This window comes from Capsicum annuum, chromosome 5 (assembly GCF_002878395.1).
Source record: "Capsicum annuum cultivar UCD-10X-F1 chromosome 5, UCD10Xv1.1, whole genome shotgun sequence".
NCBI classification, from domain to species: Eukaryota; Viridiplantae; Streptophyta; class Magnoliopsida; order Solanales; family Solanaceae; genus Capsicum; species Capsicum annuum.
The window spans coordinates 141,242,811-141,256,191 of record NC_061115.1 but is presented as its reverse complement, the minus strand read 5'-3'; positions in this window follow the sequence as shown (position 1 = coordinate 141,256,191).

Genomic DNA, 13,381 nt, shown 5'->3' with positions numbered 1-13,381 from the left:
GTGCACTCCATACAAATAGTGACACCAAATTTTCAATGCACACATCACTGCTAACAATTCCAGATTATGAGTTGGATAATTCCTCTTATGTACCTTCAACAGCCTAGAAGCATAGGTAATCACCTTACCATGCTTCATCAAAACACAACTAAATCCCACATGGGACACATCACAGTAAACCACAAACCCCTCATTGCCTTCAGGAAAGGTCAAAACCGAAGCCGAAGTTAGCTTATCATTTAGCTTCTCAAAACTACCCTCACAGGCATCCAACCAATAAAACTTTACCTTTTTCTAACTCAACTTAGTCAATGGGGAACCTATCATAAAAAACTCTCCACAAACCTCTAATAATATCCGACCAAACCCAAGAAGCTTCGAATGTCAGTTGGAGTCATAGGTCTAGGCCACTTCTTAACTACCACCGCCTTTTTTGCATCCAACATAATCCCCTCACTAGAAATAATATGACCCAGAAAAGTGACAATTTTTAACCAAAATTCACATTTTGAGAATTTGATATATAACTACTACTCTCTCAAGGTCTGCAACACCACACTAAGGTGAATGGCACGATCCACCTCACTCTTAGAGTACACCAAAATATGATCAATGAATCCAGAAACTGATAAAATACCCTATTCATTAAATCCATGAATATCACTGGGGCATTGGTCAAACCAAATGACATAACCAAGAACTTAAAGTGCCCATAACAGGTACATAATACTGTCTTAGGGATATCTACTTCCCTAATCTTAAGCTGATGATACCTAGACTGAAGATCTATCTTTAAAAAGAATTTGGCACCTTGCAATTGATCAAACAAGTTATTATTCTAGGAAGAGGATACGTATTCTTAACTGTCACCTTATTCAACTACTGATAGTCAATACACATCTAAATGGAACCATTCTTTTTATGCACTAATAACACAGGTGCACCCCACAGGGACACACTAGGATGAATGAAACCCTTATCCAAAAGATCCTTAAGTTGCTCCTTGAGTTCCTTCAACTCAGTAGGAGCCATTCTCTAAGGAGGAATAGATATTTAATGAGTTTTCGGAACCAAATCAATCCTAAGAAGGACCTTACGAGTTATGATCTTTAACCCAGACCAAATAATAAAGATATCCTTTAAAGATTAACCTCTGAGCTCTAAGAAATGATATAGATATCCCTTTAGGAGCTAGAGAACCACCCTTCTATTCAATAATCGATTCATAAAAGAACTTAAAGACAACTTTATGGGACGAACAATCTAAGGATGCGTAGAATGAGTGTAATTAATCCATCCCCAGAATGACATCAAAATATAACATACAAAATTCTAACAAATCCACCAAAGTTTCCTTACAACCAATAAATACCATACACCCCTTATAGACACTTTCAGCAACCACAAAGCTCCCTACCAGTGTAGAAATAGAAAAAGAATCCAAAATAACCTAAGGATCAAAACCAAAATACACAACCATAAATAGGGTCACATAAGAGAGAGTGGACCCGAATTAATTAAATAATACACGTCACGAGAAAAGAGTTCTAACATACCAGTCATGACATCAGGTGATGCCTCAAAAACCTGTTGGGACACAAAAGCATATAACCTATTCCAGCTTGTGTCGGTACTAGAAGCAAAAATAGATGCAGAAGTAGCACTCTTAGGTGCAGGAGCAGATGAAGAGGCAATCGGAACCTTGTTTGCTCCCAAAGAAACCTTACCAACTAGATAATTTCTAAGCATATAGCCTGGCAGACCACATCATAGAAACCCTGATGCAACTAACCACAGAACCTATAAGGAGGACATGATGAAGCCGCCTAAGCCTCACTAGCCTGAGATTGGGACACATGTGCCCTGAAGTTACTGCCACCCTACTGATGTCTGTCTATTGACTACTTCGGGTAGGGAGCACTAGCACTTACTGTGGAGAAAGAACTAAAACTCCCATACTTTTTCTTTGGACACTTAACACTATTTCGACCACTTTGTTGTTGACCACCACCCTTCTCACAGAATCTAAACTTCTTACTTTTCCTTTCACTACCTCAACCTATTTTTTTTCTACCTCTTCCACCTGTTGTATATAAACAACCAACCCAGAGATATCTATGTCCTTAATCAACAAGGTAGTCTTGCTTTCAAGGTTCAACTCATGAGATAGTCCTGAAGCAAACTTCCTCATCCTAGCCCTCATATCGGACACCATTTCCAAAGCATACCTAGACAGATGGTGAAATTACAAAGAATACTCATTGACGAACATCTTCCCCTATTTAAGATTAATAAATTCCTCTATTTTTAGTTCTCTTAACTCTATTGCAATGAATCAATCCAGAAAAGCATTAGACAATGTCTCCCACAGAGATGACTCATCAACCTCACCCCTTGCCAGATCCAATTCCTCGTACTATTGGTACGCCATAACCTTTAGCTGATAGGCAGCAAAATTCACCCCTCCACATTTGTGCCCTGCATAGCCTTGAAGATCTCTTTCATTTCATCAAAAAACCCTAAGGATCCTCCTTCACCTTAACACTAGTAAAAGGTTGAGGACTCAACCTCATAAACTAGAAAACCCTTGTGGCCTCTGAAGATGCAATACCAGATTCACCACACTTATCCTATGAAGCTACCAATTAAGCAATCACATGGATCGACTTATGAAACTCCGCATTTGTCTCATCTTCCTTAGGAACCTAAAGAGGACTATAAGGAAGCAATGGAACTCCAGATTAATTAGGGATGGGACCCCTAGACTGAGTATGGATCCCATGAGTAGAATATGTACCATCAGTATTGTCCCTGATTGGGACAAATGAGTTTTCGTGCGCATCAGATTGTTGAGGCATGATCAGAAAGGCAAACAAACAGGAGTTAGAGAAGATTCCATAAAATAGATTCCAAACTTGAAAATAGAACACAAAGAATGAGAAATATTCCTAAATGCCTTGTAGCCTCTTTCTTATGAGTATGATCCGCTACACACCCCTTAAAAGAGACTCTACTCGACACGGCTTTGTAGAATCCCAATTGACCATGAACCTAAATCTCTAATACCAACTTTATAGGACCCAAATTGGGGCCTTATCATAATGGGCATCCCAAGTCCAACCAAGATCGGGGACCACCCCCATTACCCATCCCAACCTTAAAACACATACCTTGAGTCAGATGAATTCTGAACATATAACAAGATAGCATTTTGAAAAATTGTAGACTCTGGGATAGGTCCATAACCGTCACTAACCCAATCAAGTCCAAGAATCTAATACCCAACTAGTAACCACAACAAAACTAAAATAATAATGAAGTATGAGCCCATAACATAATAGGATCGAACAAATCATAAATAAACTCAAATAGTATCAGCCATAATACCAATACCAATGATAAAGCACCGACACCGCCCATACCAACCCATAGTAGTCCTACAAAGCTTCTAACAAAAAGTAAAATAATATTCGATTGGGACATGACCTAGACCATAGCCAAAACCATAGTCTATATAATGACAAAAGTATAAAAAACATCCATGACATGAAATGGAGCCTTCTAAATTATGAAAGCTCACCACTTCAATCCAATTGAGCTGATCCCGAATCTGATCACTAAACAGGAGGAGTAAAATGGTTAAATCTTGTATCGCATAGGGATACAACCGCCCGAAGATGAGTTAGTAGGTGAACGCTAGCATTTACTCAAAATAAGGATAAAATAATAACAACCTTTAAAACTAAGTAAACCAACCATGTGCATGCACAACCATACATACATACATAACTATGCCGAGAAAGTGAACTGGGTTTAGCATGCCTTTAAAACCATTAGCCTGGGTATACGTAGCTTAACCATCCTTAAACCACCCATGGGATATATGGGTTTAGTGTAACCCCTGAATGGGCCTCGATGCGTGTAGCCGCACGAACCAAAGATACCATAGTAGGGGATTCTCAAGTAACCTTCGTTATCCATGATATATATGTACAAGTGTAGTTAGGAGATTTTTTGTACCCTGTAAGTATCGCATATGGTCGCGATGACCAATCGTCATGTCAGTAAATATGAGTTTCCAGTGTCCGTCCATTGGACTCAAACCTTCACGATTAGCTATTACACCCCACCATTATTGCCCAGTTAAAACCATTACCATACAATTAAACCACCATTCAATTTATTATTAACCAAGGCTATAAGTGGTGGTATCGTCATACCGACTATAGCTTGCAAGAAATGTCCTTAGCCATAATTTTTAAGAAGGGATTACCATGTACCCATAGATTACATTAATAAGTTGACTTGGGGGAATCTCATGTACCCCACAAGTGATCATTATTATGTTTGCTTAAGGGATTCCCCTGTACTCGCAAGACTTTTAATTAGACAAACTCTAATTACGAAGATCTTACTATTTAACCATTCCAATCCATTTATACCATATAGGGTTCCATCAATAAGTTATACCATGCACAGTTTAATGAAAGTCTAACAATTTAACCAAAAACATTCTCATAGGCATTTTATCAAACAAGTTGGGGGCATAGTGTTTCCACACCCAATCCCATATACCGATCAACCATTCCCATGCAACAAAATGTTAAAACTACCATAATAATATGAAAAATATAAGTAAACAATATGGTAAAACCATAACCAACCATTATAACCAAAACCTCCAACATGTATTTGAAAACCCAAAACCATACAATATTTATGCCATGAAATCAATTCATAAAACATGCCTTTAGTTGGAACTAACAATGAGGGAGGAGTACCATCACTTAGATTACAAAGTTAACAAAGAGAAATCACCCTTGTAAGCCTTTAATTAATCCTATTGGTGAAACCCTATCCTTCCTTGACCTAGGATCCTTGAGAGAATTTAAGAGTGTTTTAAGAGAGATTAAGTGATTGCAAATAGGTTAAATAATTTTCAAAGAGTGTTATAAAATGTGGGACCTTAAGAGGTTATGAGGGGAAATATCAAGATTACCCCCAACTTAAACTGCATAAAATTCCCACACGATGGTACGACCACCCTACCCCAACCGTACCATAGGTACGAGTGGTACCCCTATCTCGTACCCTAGGCCTCCCCTTGGACCCCAACACTATCCTGCATACGACCTCCCAAGCCAAACTATACTAAACCATATGATTAGTACCATGATATCATACTCTAGGTAGAATAGAATAACCTAGGCTTTACTTAGGGAAACATACAATTGACACCTTACCATTAGTACCCTCACATATGATTCGTATGTTCTAATAGTATCTTGGATTGAAACCATCCAACCCACACTGGTCACTATACGAACATGACCCACCAAATCATACCATATCATACGACTAGTACCCCAAGTCGTATGAAGTCAAAAGCCAAAAATGGAGAAATTTTCTAAGGGGCAAAATTGAGGGTTTTTCAGTACTGCAAGGTACCACTCTACTAACCTCAAAAGCCATTACTTTTTGCCCACCTACATCACCCTTGATCTTTATCAATATAGAATCTAACACTTTTTTCTCTTTCACCTTAGCACCTAGGAATTACTTCAAACACCAAAGCCAATAGCTCCAAGTAATGAGTCGGATAATTCTTTTCATGCACCTTCTACAGTCTAGAGGCATAATCTATCACCTTGACATGCTATATTAAAATGCAACCAAGACCCACATGTGATGCATCATAATAGACAAAAAAACTATTTGTGCCTTATGGAAAAGTCAAGATCGATGCCAAAGTTAACCTATTCTTTAAATTCTCAAAACTACCCTTACACGCATTAGACCATGAGAACTTTACCTTCTTTTGAATCAATTCAGTCAATAGGGTAGCTATAGTAAAATCACTTTCCACAAACCTTCTTTAGTAACTAGCTAAACCCCAAGAACCGAATATCGGTTAGACTCATGGATCTAGTCCACTTCTTAACTGCTGTGACTTTCTATGGATCCACCATGATCCCTTCACTAGAAATGACATAGCCTAGAAAAGTGATAATATTGAACTAGAATTCACATTTCAAAAATTGTGCATGCAGTTGTTGTTCCTTCAGGGTCCGTAATACAATGCGAAAGTGATTAGTATGATCCACCTTACTCTTTGAGTACACCAAAATATTGTCTAAGAACACAATGACAAACAAATCTTAAAACTGATGAAAGACTCTATTCATCAAATCCATGAATGTCGTCGAGGCATTGGTTAATCCAAATGACATAAATAGAAACTCAAAATGTCTATACCGGGTATGAAACAAAGTCTTAGGAATATCCACCTCCCTAATCTTTAGCTGAAGATACCCAAACCAAAGATTAATCTTAGAGAAAAACTTAGTACCCTAAAGCTGATTAAACAAATCATCTATCCTTGGAAGAGGGTCCTTATTCCTTGATATCACCTTATTAATACATATCTGAAGTGAACCATCCTTCTTATGAACGAACAACAACAGTGCAGTCCACGAAGACACACTAGGACGGATGAAACCCTTGACCAAATGATTTTATAGGTTCTCCTTAAGGTCTTTTAACTCAGCCGAAGACATTCTATATGGAAAAATAGAAATAGGATGAGTGTCCCAAACTAGATCAGTCCAAAATCATTCTCTCTATTGAGAGGGACACCAGGAAGCTCATTAAGGAATACCTCAGGTAACTCATTCACCACCAAGAAAAAATATAAAGAAGGACCCTTTGAGTTAGAATCCTTAACCCAAACCATATGATAGAGACACCCCTTGGAAATTAATTTTTGGGCTTTAAGATATGATATGAACCTCCCCTTAAGAGCTAGGGACCACCCTCCATTCAATAATGGACTCACTAGGTAATTTAAAAATGACTTTATGGGTTTGATAGTCTAGATAAGTATCATATAAGTATAACTAATCCATCCCCAAAATGGCATCAAAATTAACTATGTCTAATTCAAACAGATCTACCAAAGTCTTCTGACCACACATGGATACCACCCAACCCCTATAGACTCTTCTAGCCACCACAGAGTCACCCATCAGGGTAGAAACAAAAAAAGGGTTCGAAATAAATTCAGGATCAAAGTCAAAATGCACTACCATAAATAAAGTCACATAAAAAAGAGTGAACCCCGAATCAAATAAATAGTACACATCACAAGAGAAGAGTTTCAATATACCAGTTAAGGATATCACGAATGCCTCAGACTCCAGACTGTTAGTAAGAGCATAGAGTCAATTTCAACCAGTGTCAGATCTAGATGGTGCACCCTTTGATGTCAGATCTGATATAGAGGTAATCAGAACTTGTTCTCCCTAAAAGCAACCTTAGCCACTAAACAGTTTCTAAGCATATGCCCTAGCTAACCATAGTTAAAGAACTTGTCCTTTCCCTCATCACAGAAAACCCAATGCAAATGACCACAAAATCAGCAAAAAGAATACAATGAAGCTATTATGCCCCACTGTCCTAAGATTAGACTCCATGCTCCCTATAATTCTCACCACCATGAAAATGCCTATCACTCGATGACTTTGGGTAGGGAAAACTAGCTATCGAGTAAGACCCAAAATTGCCCCACTTTTTTTGGACCACTTCCAACTATCTCCACCACTCTATTGTTGTCCACCACCCTGCTCAGAAAATCTAGACTTTTTGCTCTGCCTCTTCTCTATCTCTACTAGCTTCTTCTTTTCTTTCTCAATTTGCTGCTTGTACACCACCAACCTAGAGATGTCCATGTCCATGTTTAACAAGGCTACCTTACACTCCAAAATCAAGTCTTGAGACAACCTGGAAGCAAACTTGCTTATTCTATCCCTCATGCTAGAGACGAACTCTTGAGCATACTGACACAATTGGTGAAACATCAAGGCATACTCCTTGACTTACATCTTGCCTTTCTTCAGGTGAAGAAACTCTTTTTTCATTTACCTCCCTCAACTATTGAGGAAACAAGTAGTCCAATGAAGCATTAAAAAAGTCATACCATAGGGATGAATCACCATCGTAACCCCTTTACTGGTCCCATCCCTCTTACCACTGATAGGCCATATCTTTTAGTTGGTAGGCAGTAAACTCTATGCCCTCCACATTAGTGAAATGCATAACATAAAAGATATTTTCCATATCATTAAGGAATCTTTAAGGATCCTTCTCGACCCTAACTCCAATAAAGGTTGGAGGATTCAATATCATAAACTGACCAACTCTTATGGCCTCAGAAGATGGAGTAACAGAAGCACTACACTCATTCTAAGAATCTACCAACTATGCCAATATATGAATAGAATAACAAAACTCAACATTCATCACATCATCTTGGGGATCTCTAGAAGGACTAGAGGGGATCGGTGGAACTCTAAAAGAACAATCAGGAACTAAAACCTTAGATCGAGTCTGGACCTCATAAGTAGGATAGGTCCCATTAATATTTTCCTCAGTTGGGATAGAAGAGTTTCCATAAACTTCAACTCATTTAAGAGTTATGATTTGAAAAGCAAACAAATGGGTATTAGAGAAGATTTCAGGACCGTAGAATCTACAACTTAAAAATAAAACACAAGAAAGAGAAACACTCCTAGATGCCTCGTATCCTCTCCCTTATGAGTGTGGCATGCTACACACCTTTAAAAGATGCTTTACTCGACACAGCTTTGTGGACTCCCAATTAGTCATAAACCTAGTGCTCTGATACCAATCTAACACGACCCAAACTAGGGCCAAGTTATTTCAGATATTTCAAGTCCAACTAGGACTGGAAACCTTCCCCAATACCCTACCATTAACCACCCACACCCTATGTCAGATGAATTTTGAACATATAACAAGATAAAATAATAATAATCCAAGGACAATAAAGTAAGTCTATAACCGTAACTAAATAGCCAAAACCAATTATCTAACCAATATCAATCCCAATGCAACCATAGCAAAGTCATAGAATATCTAACCAAAATCAAAGATTATCTAGTTGGTACATGCCCCCAACCATAGCCAAAACCAAAACCAAAACCTAAGAAATAACAATAATGGAAAGAAATCTATAACATAAAATGGGGTCTTTTGGTATGCAAGATCACAACTTCAATTTGACTCAAACTTGTCCCCAAATCTAAGTCACTTAGCATTAGGAATGGTAGTATGATCGATTCTTGCATCATGTGGGGATACATCACCCAAAGATGGTCAACAGAGTGAATGCTAGCATGTAACTTAGGTATAAAGTTAAGATAATTCCATCATTCAAATTCAAGTCAAATAGCCATATGCAATCACACATATATATATATATATATATATATATATATATATATATATATCATGCTAGGATAAGGAACAAGGTTTAGAATGCATTTAAAATCTTGACCTAGATTGTGTAACATAACTGTCATAAAATCCACCCATGGGCTATATGGGTTTAGCTTCCCCTGCTGAAAGGGCCCCAATACATGTTAGTCGCACGAACCAGGGGTAGCAAGGATGACTAGGAAATTTGCTAACCCCATGTAAAATCAAGATACAATCATATCAATAGTGTGAACCAGGAACATAAGTCATCAAGAAGAAACCTCATGACGACAATCATGAGTTTCCAGTGTTCGTTCATACGACCCATACCATCATGGCTAGCTATCACAACCCACCATTATTGACCAATTAAAAACTTTATCACATAACTAAATCAATAATTCCAGGAGTTAATTATTAAGGCACTAAAAATGGTGTCGTCATACCAACTATCGCTTGCAAGCAATATCCCAGCCAACACTTAGGGGATTCTTTCATACCCGCATACTTCATTATTAAAATCATATGGGGGATTCCTTCGTACCCCACAAGGTTTTCAAAACCATCCTTAACCATTTAACCATTTTTTTCTATGCATTAATTTTAAGAAATAGTCAAACCAAACACTTTGGGGATTCCATTGTACCCCGAATTTAGATTCCCACATTTCCCATAAATACAAACCAATTTTACAAAACAAAGTTAGGGTTATAACTATTTAAAGAGTCACAAGTTTAAGAAAATTTACCATTTTAAAGTTCAACCACCATACCTATGCAACCACATGTTCAAAACCATAATTAAAGTAAGGAAAACCATAATTAAACTCTGAGAAACAATAGTCATCCATATATAACCAAAAACCCCAAACTTTATTTCAAAACCATAACAATACCATAAAAACCATACATTAAGACATATGCTTTTAGTAAAATAATAATGAGGAAGGAGTAACATGCCTTAGACACTGAGAAACATAGAGAAAGATTGCCTTTCAATGACTTAATTAGTTAGCTCGATGAAAACCTACCTTTTCCTAAACAGGGAGGTTGAGAGAGAACTTGAGAGTATTTTAATGGGAATAATATGTTAATGAAGTCCCAAAATATCTTTTAAAGTGAGAAATGTCTAGAATGCTCCCAAATTAAAAATTGTAAAAAGGCTGCATGTGGTTACGAGTCGACCCCTTGACTCATGACCACAACCTAGTACTCGTACCATTGAGTTGTCACCAAGACAGTGAGTTGGACACCCATACACTGTCCACCAGACAACTCCATAAGCCCACAAGTGATAGGACCATACGACTCATATGTTCTAATCGCATCCAATATAAAACCCAAATGATTAGACACTAGACATATGACTCAAACCTACAACACGTAACCTATCCTCATGGATCTTAGTGAGCCACTCCTACTCAGAGCCAAACCAAGCAATTAAGTTACTTATTTGATTTAGGATAGTCCTAATGACCCGTCATCGCCCCTAATGAATTATACCACTAAGTTGTTACCAAAACCAAAAACCCAACCACAACCCACTAGATACCTAATGACTAGGGACACCTGACTTATAGCCACACTCTACGACTAGTATGATAAGTCCTTATTGGGACAGTGAGGTCGAAGCTTAAGAATTTTCCTAGGGCTAAAATTTAGGGTGTTTCAAAACCATCACTCTTACTAAGACATTTATACATATTCTAACAGTTTTATTATCACCCACAAATAATGACCTACATGAGATGGGGTCTTGTTCATATACCAAATCCTAGATATTTTGTAATGACCTGTCTGGTCATTTTCTATATTTTCACTTATTATCATTGTTAGAGATTTTTTATATCTACCCCAAGTTATTTATGACTTGATTGGACTAACAATTTGGTCACCGAGTAGTTCGTTTGGTTTTTAGTGCTAATTCTCTGTTTAGAAGTATTTGTTGGTTCCAAATGGCCACCGGGCAAAAACTTCAGTTAAATGTCTCATATGAAAACTCTGACTATTTCAGTAGCTCAGTAATGTCAATAATATTCTATATAGACCTTTGGTTTAGGTCCAATGGAACTTGAGATCACTTTAATCTATTAGACAGAAAGTTAAGAAAATAAATATGGGTGAAAAACCCATATTTGGTCAAAACAACCCCAGATGAAAAATTTGATGATGCTATTGAGTTAAAGTTTTAGCTGGTGTATTTGTAATCGCAACCTAAAGGTCGCGATCATGGTACCCTTGGAAGAAAAAGTAGTACAACTATAGAGGTCAAGTTATGATTGCAACTTACCTGTGCGACCTAAAAGTGGTATGGTCACAGGTCTGGGTATGCAATAGCGGGACCCGATTACCTAGTATGGGTATAAATAGACCCTAGATGCTGTGAATTCAACCATTTCTCACCTATTTATAGAGAACATAAATCCTAAATAGTGTGATAGTTTAAAATTTAGACTTATGGGTAACTTAGAGTTTAAAATTTAGACTTATGGGTAACTTGGGAGCTTATTCACATTTATTTTAGTGATTATATTTTGATTTGTGGTAAGAATTCACTCCTTTCTTGGTGAAATTTCTTAATTTCTAGTCTCAAAACCCTAAAAACTTTAGGGCTTGAATTTATCCCCAATTTATATTGGGTTTTCACCTATTTTTAGGGTAATAATTCCTTGAGCATATAAGAATATTGGGTTGGTTTTGAAAATATAATTTTCATAAGTGAAACCCATATGGTGTTTTTGTGTGATTTTTGGACCCAAAGCATAATGGTATGATATGGGTATCATTATTTTTATATTGATGAGTAGAATTTGCTTATGATAGATTGGCAACTTGAGGAGCCTTCTTGAAAAGGAAAAGTAGTAGTTTAATCGTTCATTAAGCTTTCTTCGGTGTCAAGGTAGGCTAGGTTTATCCCTTGTTAGATTGAGCTACTTCAGAGTATGTTTATGATATTATATTTGATTTGAGATAGGCTTTAGGTATGGATTGATGAAATGTAATATTAGGGTTTGTTAGACCATTCAGGCTAATTTTAAACTGTAGAGTTACAACTTTGAATTGTTTCCTTATGCGTTAGTTGAATTAGGCTTCATGTCTAAGTTTAGCATGAGAATGCCATAGAACACTCAAGTTAGAAAAAATGCTTTAGACACCCATGTTTAGGGAAAGATTGGATTTAGTTTCTTATATTAAGGGAGGTTGCCTTAGTTATGTTTTTGGCTTAACTTTAGTAATTGGAAAGAACCTCCTTGGGGCAAATTGGGGCTTTCTATACATCTAAGAGAGGATTTAGATACCTTAGCCTAGTCTGTGGTAGAATTTGACTTAGAATGTATTTCGGGGATTTAGAAATAGGCTCTTTGACCCACCTTAAGTCAAGATTGATGATAAGTTCTCTCGAAACCCTTATACACTTATTTAATACCTAGAGACCACCCATTTGAGGAAATATTAAGAAAGCATGGTAATTGATTATGGTGATAATGACATTAGAAGTAATGATTCATGCACTAATTTATTAGATTGTTATCTATCGTATGATGAGCTATGGATCATGTTATAGTAAGTGACTGAATATATTATGGATATCTCTATGAATATGCTATAATTCATACTTTGATAACTATCAATGATTTAAATGATAAATTATCCTTTATGCTAATGATAAACCATCAAATATACTATTAATAAGTCATTACTCATACTATTACTTCTGATTATAACCAAGCCATGAAATTATGCTAGTAATCATGCTAGAGAACTTCCTTATTGATAATATTAGCAATTGTGTCATGAAGAAGTCATGCCTATTTATTAGGCCAAACCCATCGACGGCCCCCTGAACTTGACATAATCTTTTACTTTATCACCTCAAGTGGATGTTGTTCACTTTTAGTACCTCATGTTGCTATAATTGTGTCATTTTGACATCTTTTGCTATTTCGACAAAGAGAGTGTATTACACTCGCTTTTAAGCGCATTTCAGGGTTATTTACATAATTTTTTCATCTTACTTCTTTTCTTCCTCACTCTTTCAATCCATTTTTTCCTTTCCTTAACATATCCATAGACGAATTTCTCCTTCATTAATTGAATTAATAGAG